This window comes from Megalobrama amblycephala, linkage group LG18 (assembly GCF_018812025.1).
Source record: "Megalobrama amblycephala isolate DHTTF-2021 linkage group LG18, ASM1881202v1, whole genome shotgun sequence".
Lineage (NCBI taxonomy): Eukaryota > Metazoa > Chordata > Actinopteri > Cypriniformes > Xenocyprididae > Megalobrama > Megalobrama amblycephala.
Window position 1 is genome coordinate 18,972,841 of NC_063061.1, and position 13,271 is coordinate 18,986,111.

General features: G+C 36.1%; 1 protein-coding gene across 1 annotated transcript in view; it reads left to right on the plus strand.

Annotated features, from left to right (window-relative positions):
• The first annotated feature begins 204 nt into the window (after positions 1-204).
• taok1b (TAO kinase 1b) overlaps positions 205-13,271 on the plus strand; it is a 47,451-nt gene continuing 34,384 nt past the window's right edge. The window contains exon 1 of the mRNA XM_048166001.1: positions 205-229. The gene's annotated coding sequence lies outside the window, so the exon portion shown is untranslated. The remainder of the gene's footprint in view (positions 230-13,271) is intronic.

The window sequence follows — 13,271 nt, forward strand, 5'->3', positions numbered from 1 at the left end:
TTGTCTGTATGATGGGGCTGGAATGTATATAGCCTAGTGCTAAATTCTTGCTTTACGCTTCTATTTTTGTGCTACCTTGTATACTGGGACATCCATTAATATAATAAATAAATAATTAGTCACCTTGGTTTTGAGATATATAAATATATTAAAGACAACACAGTCAATGGAGCCTGCAGTTGATGAACAGACTGTCTACTGTACATTGTTTCACTGTTACAAGACACAGGTAAGTGCTGCACATCAGTATCACAGCAATAGCCTATACCTAGTAATTTATGCTTATTATTTTTTTTTAACATTTTTGTGACATTACAAAAAGCTGCAAGTTCTTTTTATAAATCAGCCAGTGATATAGCATGAACATAAAAAGAAAAATAAGACATAACTTTTAATGAACTAACACTTGATATCAGTGACATTTGGCACAGTTAATAAATTTAAACTTATATGATAATTACAAATTCAAATATAGAGGCAATTACTGGGCCACCAAAGCCAGAATAAACAACAAAAGTAGTGGTATTCTTCAAAAAAGTAAAGATCAACTCAAATGATATGCATTTAATTATACAAATAATAAAACTTAGTTAAAAATTAACCATGAAGTAAATAATATCAATAATGTAACAATGAAAATGACTGCAGACTAAATATGTTAACAAATGAGAACATAACACAGTGTACATAGAACACAGATCTAAATTATAGGAATTACTAATTATTAGTTAATACTTAGAGTTACTAATAAAGGAAGCAGAGTCTTCCTGTAGCTCAAACAGTAAACCATGGCACTAGAAATGCCAAGTTAATGGGTTCAATTCCCAAGGAAAGCAAGAACTGATAAAATGTGTACCTTGGATGCAATGCAAGTTGCTTTGGATGAAAATATCTGTCAAATGCATAAATGAAATAAATTGTATTTGTAGCAAAGTTAAATGTAGCAAATGTAGGTTTAATGTTAAAGGGTTAGTTCACCCAAAAATGAAAATTCTGTCATTAATTACTCACCCTCATGTTGTTCCAAACCCGTAAAACTTTCGTTCATCTTCGGAACACAGATGAAGATATTTTTAATGAAATCTGAGAGCTTTCTGTCCCTCCATTGACAGCTACGCAACTACCAATGTAATGCTTCAAAAAGTTCATGAAGAGATTGTAAAACTAATCCATATGTGATTGAGCGTTTCAGTCCAAATTTTCTGAAGAGACAATCGCTTTACAGGTGCTGGTCATATAATTAGAATATCATCACAAAGTTGATTTATTTAACTAATTCCATTCAAAAAGTGAAACTTGTATATTATATTCATTCATTACACACAGACTGATATATTTCAAATGTTTATTTCTTTTAATTTTGATGATTATAACTGACAACTAAGGAAAATCCCAAATTCAGTATCTCAGAAAATTAGATTATTACTTAAGACCAATACAAAGAAAGGATTTTTAGAAATCTTGGCCAACTGAAAAGTATGAGCATGTACAGCACTCAATACTTAGTTGGGGCTCCTTTTGCCTGAATTACTGCAGCAATGCGGCGTGGCATGGAGTCGATCAGTCTGTGGCACTGCTCAGGTGTTATGAGAGCCCAGGTTGCTCTGATAGTGGCCTTCAGCTCTTCTGCATTGTTGGGTCTGGCATATCGCATCTTCCTCTTCACAATACCCCATAGTTTTCTATGAGGTTAAGGTCAGGTGAGTTTGCTGGCCAATTAAGAACAGGGATACCATGGTCCTTAAACCAGGTACTAGTAGTTTTGGCACTGTGTGCAGGTGCCAAGTCCTGTTGGAAAATGAAATCTGCATCTCCATAAAGTTGGTCAGCAGCAGGAAGCATGAAGTGCACTAAAATTTCCTGGTATACGGCTGCGTTGACCTTGGACCTCAGAAAACACAGTGGACCAACACCAGCAGATGACATGGCACCCCAAACCATCACTGAAAGTGGAAACTTTACACAGGACCTCAAATAATGAGGATTGTGTGCCTCTCCTCTCTTCCTCCAGACTCTGGGTCCCTGATTTCCAAAGGAAATGCTAAATTTACTTTCATCAGAGAACATAACTTTGGACCACTCTGCAGCAGTCCAGTCCTTTTTGTCTTTAGCCCAGGCGAGACACTTCTGACGCTGTCTGTTGTTCAAGAGTGGCTTGACACAAGGAATGCGACAGCTGAAACCCATGTCTTGCATACGTCTGTGCGTAGTGGTTCTTGAAGCACTGACTCCAGCTGCAGTCCACTCTTTGTGAATCTCCCCCACATTTTTGAATGGGTTTTGTTTCACTCTCCAGGGTGCGGTTATCCCTATTGCTTGTACACTTTTTTCTACCACATCTTTTCCTTCCCTTCGCTTCTCTATTAATGTGCTTGGACACAGAGCTCTGTGAACAGCCAGCCTCTTTTGCAGTGACCTTTGGTGTCTTGCCCTCCTTGTGCAAGGTGTCAATGGTCGTCTTTTGGACAACTGTCAAGTCAGCAGTCTTCCCTATGATTGTGTAGCCTACAGAACTAGACTGAGAGACCATTTAAAGGCCTTTGCAGGTGTTTTGAGTTAATTAGCTGATTAGAGTGTGGCACCAGGGGTCTTCAATATTGAACCTTTTCACAATATTCTAATTTTCTGAGATACAGAATTTGGGATTTTCATTAGTTGTCAGTTATAATCATCAAAATTAAAAGAAATAAACATTTGAAATATATCAGTCTGTGTGTAATGAATGAATATAATATACAAGTTTCACTTTTTGAATGGAATTAGTGAAATAAATCAACTTTTTGATGATATTCTAATTATATGACCAGCACCTGTATATGCTGAACAGATTGTTATGCAACACGTTTGAGCTTCCGCAAGAGGTTTGTTCTCTTGTTTCAAGCAGGTTCGGTTGAGCTTCTGTTTATGTTCACTGATCAATGTTTATATGTGAATAAAAGCCTAAATTCAATCTGTTCATCATATAAAGTGATCAAGTCTCTTCAGAAAATTTGGACTAAATCGCTCAATTCATATAGATTAGTTTTATGATCTCTTTATGAACTTTTTGAAGCATCAAAGTGGTAGTTGCGTAGCTGTCTATGGAGTATCTACAAACCCGATTCCAAAAAAGTTGGGACACTGTACAAATTGTGAATAAAAAAGGAATGCAATAATTTACAAATCTCATAAACTTACATTTTATTCACAATAGAATATAGATAACATATCAAATGTTGAAAGTGAGACATTTTGAAATGTCATGCCAAATATTGGCTCGTTTTGGATTTCATGAGAGCTACACATTCCAAAAAAGTTGGGACAGGTAGCAATAAGAGGCCGGAAAAGTTAAATGTACATATAAGGAACAGCTGGAGGACCAATTTGCAACATATTAGGTCAATTGGCAACATGATTGGGTATAAAAAGAGCCTCTCAGAGTGGCAGTGTCTCTCAGAAGTCAAGATGGGCAGAGGATCACCAATTCTCCCAATGCTGCGGCGAAAAATAGTGGAGCAATATCAGAAAGGAGTTTCTCAGAGAAAAATTGCAAAGAGTTGGAAGTTATCATCATCTACAGTGCATAATATCATCCAAAGATTCAGGAACAATCTCTGTGCGTAAGGGTCAAGGCCGGAAAACCATACTGGATGCCTGTGATCTTCGGGTCCTTAGATGGCACTGCATCACATACAGGAATGCTACTGTAATGGAAATCACAACATGGGCTCAGGAATACTTCCAGAAAACATTGTCGGTGAACACAATCCACCGTGAAAAGATGATCCAGAAGCGCAGGCATTTTCTCTGGGCCAAGGCTCATTTAAAATGGACTGTGGCAAAGTGGAAAACTGTTCTGTGGTCAGACAAATCAAAATTTGAAGTTCTTTTTGGAAAACTGGGACGCCATGTCATCCGGACTAAAGAGGACAAGGACAACCCAAGTTGTTATCAGCGCTCAGTTCAGAAGCCTGCATCTCTGATGGTATGGGGTTGCATGAGTGCGTGTGGCATGGGCAGCTTACACATCTGGAAAGGCACCATCAATGCTGAAAGGTATATCCAAGTTCTAGAACAACATATGCTCCCATCCAGACGTAGTCTCTTTCAGGGAAGACCTTGTGTTTTCCAACATGACAATGCCAGACCACATACTGCATCAATTACAACATCATGGCTGTGCAGAAGAAGGATCCGGGTACTGAAATGGCCAGCCTGCAGTCCAGATCTTTCACCCATGGAAAACATTTGGCGCATCATAAAGAGGAAGATGCGACAAAGAAGACCTAAGACAGTTGAGCAACTTGAAGCCTGTATTAGACAAGAATGAGACAACATTCCTATTCCTAAACTTGAGCAACTTGTCTCCTCAGTCCCCAGACATTTGCAGACTGTTATAAAAAGAAGAGGGGATGCCACACAGTGGTAAACATGGCCTTGTCCCAACTTTTTTGAGATGTGTTGATGCCATGAAATTTAAAATCAACTTATTTTTCCCTTAAAATGATACATTTTCTCAGTTTAAACATTTGATATGTCATCTGTGTTGTATTCTGAATAAAATATTGAAATTTGAAACTCCCACATCATTGCATTCTGTTTTTATTCACAATTTGTACAGTGTCCCAACTTTTTTGGAATCGGGTTTGTATATCTATGGACATAAAAGATCTTCATTTGTGTTCCGAAGATGAGCAAAGGTCTTACGGGTCTGGAACAACATGAGGGTGAGTAATTAATGAAAGAATTTTCATTTTTGGGTGAACTAATCCTTTAAACAACTTTTGTATTAAAACAAGGTTAAATCTATATGAAAAATATATTAGCTACATATGCTTAAAATACATATTTTAAGCCTATAACATTAATCCCAAGACATCCTCTATAGCTATTAAGGTTGTTACATAAAGAGGTGATAGCTATATATAGGCAGTCAGTAGAACTTGATATACTGTTATCTGCAAAGTCAGCAACCATTAATCCTCACTGAACAACAGATACAATAGAATATGGGTCAGCTTTATGACACTGATAGCCAGTGGAGAGTTTGTAAACAGGTGGGATCAATAACACTCAGATTCTCTATTGTAATGACTGATGACAGCACAAACAAATCATATTTTTTTGCTTTTCATAAAAGTGTACCTTTGTAACACACCACCTTCCACAATATTGTAGTTCGAAGTACATAAAAATACTGTGGAGATTGTTCTCAAACTGTTTCAGATATCCTCTTTTTACAAGCTTAGGGCTGCGGTAATATTATTACCATTTCACACCAGTGACGTCGTTGCCAATTACAAATGTTATGGCCAGCAAAACTCAAGACATGTCTTTCTTCTCTATTGTTCTTACATCTGCTTTTCTTCTCAACCTGTGATCTTTGCTGACTGTCTTTTTCTTTGTTTTATATTATTTTTGAGGTTATCTATAATTTTGCTAGATGTAATCTGTGTGAAGTGAGTTCAGCAATGTGTCAGACAGTTCTAAGTGATGCAATAAGGTGTTGCACAATCAGATTTACATTAGGATGTAAAATAAATCATAAATATTTTATATGCTGCTCTATGTGTAGGTCACTAATCAAATAAGTCAATAGCTAATCAAATAAGTAATAAATGTTCAATATTTGGACCAGAATGCCACCTGTCATTTTTTGTTAATGATATATATATATATATATATATATATAGAGAGACTATTTACTAACCCTCATGTCGTTCCAAACCCGTAAGACTTTCATTCATTTGCGGAACTCAAATGAAGATCTTTTTGATGAAAAAAAACTACCACTTTGACACTTCAAAAAGTTAATAAAGAGATCGTAAAACTAATCCAACAGTTTAGTCCAAATGTTCTGAAAATAAACAATCCCTTTATATGATGAACAGATTGAATTTATGCTTTTATTCACATACATTCATAAACTCACTCATCAGTTGTGGTAAACAGAAGCTCAAACATGTTTGCCTGACGTGCGAGAACCAATGAGGTTCATTCTCGTGTGTTACACAGCACGTTTGAGATTCCGCAAGAACCAATGAGGTTGTGCTTGTGCATCAAACAGGTTCGGTTGAGCTTCTATTTATGTTCGCTGATCAATGGACTAATCCACTCAATTGACCCTTCGCCGGGAGTTTGATTGACAAGCGATCTAACCAATCATAATGCCGAATCCGCCATTTTGTCCGACAAAGCAGTCAGGAGTTAGATTAACCTCGGTAGACTTGAACTACAAAAATGGTGTATATTTACGTCTTTTTTGTGTTTTTGAAATAACATTCCTTCTCATGTTCATTCGTGTTTATTTGATGCTATAAATTAACTATAGGATGAGATGATCAGTTCACGAGCCGTTTGAGCTGAGGCGCTACACGAATCTGTCACGACACATTAAAGAGCCACAAAACGTTTTTTATTGTTCGAATTTCTTTAAAAAATTACATAATTTGAAAGCTGGGACTGTTTAATTTCATAAGTAACCTGCTCTGTCTTGTCTGTCAAAGTGTTGTCAGTGTCCTCTTTGCTCAGCAATGTATTTTTCACTGCGTGTGGTTTGACAGCGCCATGACTTGTCGGACAAAGCAACAGTAACTAAGGGGGGGTGGGTCTTTGTGAAGCGTCAGTTCATATGGATTAGTTTTAAGATCTCTTTATGAACTTTTTGAAGCGTCAAAGTGGTGGTTGCATAGACTGTCAATGGAGGGACATAAATCGCTCAGATTTTATTAAAAATATCTTAATTTGTGTTCCAAAGATGAACAAAAGTCTCACGGGTTTGGAACGACATTAGGGTGAGTAATTAATAACAGAATTTAAATTTTTGGGTGAACTATTTCTTTAAGATAGGCTTATAGTCTGTATTATAATATATAAATGTAACATAGTATTTAAAGGTATGCTGCATAAATGAAACAATATTATTTAGTCCCCTTATATCTGTAATGATCTCCAAGAATCATAAAGATGTACCTATTCCCTCTGAGTTATGAACTTGAAGTTCAACTGAAGCAGTTTTAGCATCATAAGGAAGAGAAATACAGTTGTGCTCATAAGTTTACATACCCTGGCAGAATTTATGATTTCTTGGCCATTTTTCAGAGAATATGAATTATAACACAAAAACCTTTCTTTCACCCATGGAAGCCATTTATTATCAATCAACTGTTTTTACTCTTTGTAAAAACTACCCAAATGACCCTGATCAAAAGTTTACATACCTCACTTCTTAATACCGTGTATTGCCTCCTTTAACATCAATGACAGTTGTGGTAGTTGTGGATGAGGCTCTTTATCCTCTCAGATGGTAAATCTGCCCATTCTTCTAGGCAAAAAGCCTCCAGTTCCTGTAAATTCTTGAGCTGTCTTGCATGAACTGCACGTTTGAGATCTCCCAAAGTGACTCAATGATATTGAGGTCAGGAGACTGAGATGGCCGCTCCAGAACCTTCACTTTATTCTGCTGTAGCCAATGACAGGTCGACTTGGCCTTGTGTTGTGGATCATCGTCACGTTGGAATGTCCAAGTACGTCCCATGCGCAGCTTCCGGGCTGATGAGCGCAAATTTTCCTCCAGTATTTTTTGATAACACACTGCATTCATCTTGCCATCAATTTTGACCAAATTTCCTGTGCCTTTGTAGCTCACACATCCCCAAAACATCAGCGATCCACCTCCGTGTTTCACAGTAGGAATGGTGTAGCTACCTTTCATCATAGGCCTTGTTGACTCCTCTCCAAATGTAGCGTTTATGGTTGTGGCCAAAAAGTTCAATTTTGGTCTCATCACTGTGTGACTTTGTGCCAGAAGGTTTGAAGCTTGTCTCTGTGCTGTTTGGCGTATTGTAAGTGGGATAGTTTGTGGCATTTGCAACTCGACCATGCAGCCCAGCTTTCTTCAATTGCCTCCTTATTGTGCATCTTGAAACAGCCACACCACATGTTTTCAGAGAGTCCTGTATTTCACCTGCAGTTTTTTGTGGGTTTTTCTTTGCATCCCGAACAATTTTCCTAGCAGTTGAGGCTGAAACTTTAGTTGACCTCATTGACCTTTTATACACAAACACTAATTACAAGCAAACAGATCACAGGTGAGTATGGTTACCTTTAATAGCCCCGTTTGTGTCAACTTGTGTGCATGTTATCAGGCCAAAATCACCAGGGTATGTAAACTTTTGATCAGGATCATTTGGGTAGTTTCTGTTGTCATTATGATTTCAAAAAGGTAAACACAGTTGATTGATGATAAATGGCTTCAGCCAAACACTAACCATGAGTGAAAGAAAAGTTTTTGTGTTATCATTCATATTCTCTGAAAAATGGCCAAGAAATCATCAATTCTGCCAGGGTATGTAAACTTATTGGCACAACTGTATATTATGGACATTAGATGGGCTCGCTCCTCCCTAAATTACGTTTAGGAACTTCACTTGATGTTTGCAATCACACTTACCTATTCATTGTCAGTTGTTGTCTAAAAAAAGAATTACATCTGAAATAAACCAAGGAGCTTATTTAAATCTATGTGCTCACTGCATTTTAACGACCACAACTGGTCAAACACCTTATACAGATAAAAAATACAGATGCAGTATTGTATAATATAATCATTTTGCTCAAGTGAAAATAGATTTTTGTTATTATCAAAAAATTGTTGAAGCTTTAAATCAACAAATGTGGCAAGAAATCTTTCACTTAATGGTACATTTTATATTTAGTGAAAACAAATACTCCATCTACAGTATAAATCACAAATTGTCAAAAAGTTAAAGTAAAACTGCAATAGTATAAGAGACAGCGTCATATACACTTCATTAGGTACACCGGTTCAACTGCTTGTTAATGCAAATATCTAATCAGCCAATCACATGGCAGCAACTCAGTGCACTTAGGCAAAGACATGGGCTGCATCCGAAAGTTTAAAAAAGCTGCCTTCTAAGGATGCATTCCAAGGTAGAAAGGCATCAAGGCATGTCCAAATCCAATGTTAGCTTCACTTCCTGTCTCCTGAGATACCTTAATCTGATCGATGTTTGAAGGCAGCATAAATGTATCCTTCGCTGCCTTTGATATCCCACAATCCTATGCCTTCCATTCGTTGACAGTTGAGTTAGAAAAATAAAGATGGCATCTGAAAGTTGCGGTTCCTGGTCAGTGTGTGTGTAAATGTATGTTTTTTTTACCAATGTTTTCCACTTCTGATGTAATTTCTTGTGAGAAATTACTGCTGTAGTTATTAAATATTTGTTTAGTTCTCACCAAAGCTCGCACTATTTTGCTGTAGATCATTAAACCGTTACGCTGTCTCGTGAGGTGCCTTTGTGCGCAAAACACTGCCTCAGTCATTTCCTATAGGGCAGCAAGGCAACAAGTCAGATGGGGCAAGATCTGCTAAAGTTCGAACTGAGCATCAGAATGGGGAAGAAAGGTGATTTAAGTGACTTTGAATGTGGCATGGTTGTTGGTTTCAGACAGACTGATCTGAGTATTTCAGAAACTGCTGATCTACTGGGATTTTCCCACACAATCTCTTACGGTTTGCAGAGAATAGGCCGAATAAGACAAAATATCCAGTGAGTGGCAGTTCTGTGAATGGCCAGACTGATTCGAGCTGATAGAAAGGCAACAGTAGCTCAAATAACCACTTGTTACAAATGAGGTCTGTAGAAGAGCATCTCTGAACACACAACACGTCAAACATTGAAGCAGATGGGCTACAGCAGCAGAAAACCACACCAGTGCCACTCCTGTCAGCTAAGAACAGGAAACTGAGGCTACAATTCACACAGGCTCACCAAAATTGGACAACAGAAAAACGTTGCCTGGTCTGATAAGTCTCGATTTCTGCTGCAACATTCAGATGGTAGAATCAGAATTTGGCATAAACAATATGAAAGCATAGATCCATCCTGCCTTGTATCAGCTGTTCAAGCTGGTGCTGGTGGTGTAATAGTGTGGGGGATATTTTCTTGGCACACTTTGGGTCCCTTATACCAATTGAGCATTGTTTAAACACCACAGCCTACCGGAGTATTGTTGCTGACCATGTCCATCCCTTTATGACCACAGTGCACCCATCCAGCAGGATATGCGCCATGTCACAAAGCTCAAATCATCTCAAACTGGTTTCTTGAGCATGACTTTACTCAAATGGCCTCCACAATCATCAGATCTCAATCCAATAGAGCATATTTAGGATGTGGCAGAATGGGAGATTCGCATCATGGATGTGCAGCAGACAAATCTGCAGCAACTGAGTGATGCTACGTCAATATGGACCAAAATCTCTGACGAATGTTTCCAGCCCTTCGTTGAATATATGCCACAAAGAATAAAGGCAATTAAGGTGTGTGTTTGTGTATATATATAGTACAGTCCAAAAGTTTGGAACCACTAAGATTTTTTATGTTTTTAAAAGAAGTTTTGTCTGCTCACCAAGGCTACATTTATTTAATTAAAAATACAGTAAAAAACAGTAATATTGTGAAATATTATTACAATTTAAAATAACTGTTTTCTATTTGAATATATTTCAAAAAGTAATTTATTCCTGTGATGCAAAGCTGAATTTTCAGCATCATTACTCCAGTCTTCAGTGTCACGTTATCCTTCAGAAATCATTCTAATATGTCAATTTGCTGCTCAAGAAACATTTATTGTTTGCAGTTGTATAAAATATTTGTGTACAATATTTTTTTTCAGGATTCTTTGATGAATAGAAAGTTCAAAAGAACAGTGTTTATCTGAAATCTAATCTTTTGTAACATTATAAATGTCTTTACTGCCACTTTTGATTGATTTAATGCATCCTTGCTGAATAAAAGTATTCATTTCTTTAATTTCTTTAAAAAAAAATAAAAATAAAAATTCTTACTGACCCCAAACTTTTGAACGGTAGTGTATAATGCTACAGAAGCTTTGTATTTCAGATAAATGCTGTTCTTTTGAACTTTCTATTCATCAAGGAATCCTGAAAAAAAAAGTTCACAACTGTTTTCAACATTGAAAATAATCATAAATGTTTATTGAGCAGCAAATCAGCATATTAGAATGATTTCTGAAGGATCATGTGACACTGAAGACTGGAGTATCGATGCTGAAAATTCAGCTTTGCATCACAGGAATAAATTACTTTGTCAAATATATTTAAATAGTACACAGTTATTTTAAATTGTAATAATATTTCACAATATTACTGTTTTTTACTGTATTTTTAATTAAATAAATGTAGCCTTGGTGAGCAGACGAAACTTCTTTTAAAAACATTAAAAATCTTAGTGGTTCCAAACTTTTGGACTGTACTGTGTATATATATATATATGTATATATATATATATATATATATATATATATATATATATATATATATATATATATATATATATATATATATGAATGAACAGGCTGCTTTATATTAGCATGTATTAGCATGTAACATAAAAACAAGAAATATTTAAGGATGTGTGCCAACCCATCGGTGACAACCACAACAGATCTCGAGTTCATAAAACCAGTTTTGCCAGTCTTTCACAGTTATGAGACAGTCCAGGCATGTTTTCCATATAGATACTTGTCATGCCACATAATAGTGTACAGTGAAGTAGAAAGAAAAAGAAAAGCAATGCTTTTTGGGTTTGGTTCTTTGAGTGGGTTAATATCTGGACAATGTGAGAATATATATGAATTTGATGACCGGCAAGTGGCTTAGAGCTATTTGTGGAAACCAAGCCTAATGTTACATGTTAATCAGCTAAGAAGCTCAGCACACTACAACCACACAAGCTCTCACTCTCACCAAGGATAAAACCGAGTCGTCTGTTCTATACACAACCAAACATTTCCCGTAGAAAGAGAAAGTAAGATATAATGGGCTTTGGTCATATTGATTAAAGTTATAATAAGGGATTTGGAAACATATTGGTTTGTTAGATAGATTAACTGCTTAGAGCTTTTTGCCTAAGCCTTCTGTCTATTTTGAGCTTCTATGACAATTATAATTCTGTAATAAATCATTTATTTCAGTAACTACTGAAGAAGACACCTCAAGGCTTGGTACTTGTTTTGTCCCCGCCCAGCTGGTTGTGAACGCTTCACACTATGTGAAGTCTGACTCATTCCCACAAATCGGTTCTTTCGAGTAATTCAGAGATCTTTTTACACCATGTTGAAATTATATCTCTGACGTCCTGGCGTAACATATGCTAAAACTTACCAATAAAGTAAGTAAAAAAATATTTTATAATATTGTGTTTTTATTGCATTTTTATTTCAAGTTTAATAATAAGTGTGTTTATTACAATTTCTTGTAGGCTAGTTTAGTTTGCCACACAGACATGAGCTCATAAATCATACCTAAAAATAATTACCATTTACATGAAATACTAAAACTCATATGTTTTTAAAAGTTTTTTTGTGCATTTCTATTAAAAACCTAATTTCGTACACCTGTTGATAAAACTGTCACATAATCTAGTTGTAAAATATATTTCCACTGGAAGGTGTAACATTTGTAGTATAAGACTATGTAGTATAGGCTATGTTACATGTTCCAGAGGAAATATGTTTTCCTATGGACCCTTTCACATTTCTGGGGTTCTCAGAAGTGGAAGTTGTCATAGTTGGGTAAACATAGCTGTGAGTGGGAGACAATAGCATATATATATATATATATATATATATATATATATATATATATATATATATATATATATATATGTTTCCATTTGCTCTAATAGCAAAAGAAAAAAAAAAAAAAACTGTGATAGCGTTTCCACGACTTTCCAAAAGAGGGGAAAAATACAGAGAGATTGATTACAGCAGTCAGAAGAGAGAAAGATGATTTTACTAGATTTACGATGTTGATAGTCAGTGTGTGAAAAGGGTCCTTTGAAATGACTGAATTTTGCCATTGAAAATTTGCCAAACAATAGTATGGTCACATCACTCCAACTTCACGCATGGAAATTCGCCATTTACCATTGTTTGGCAAATTTTCGCATCCAAAATTCACATTTACCATTTTTTCACTGAATTTTCACAGGCGAAATTCACATTTACCATTTTTTTTTCACTTAATTTTCGCAGGCAAATTTCACATTTACCATTTTTTTGTTGAATTTTCACAAGCAAAATTCACTTTATTTCCACTGAATTTTCACAGGAGAATTTACCATTGTTCGGTGAATTTCCATACATGATATTCAGGCATTTCAAAAGAAATTCGCTCAATCTGGAATTTCGCATTAGAGTTCATAAGATTTCCCCAAGCAGATTTTGCATGTAGATTTTGTGAC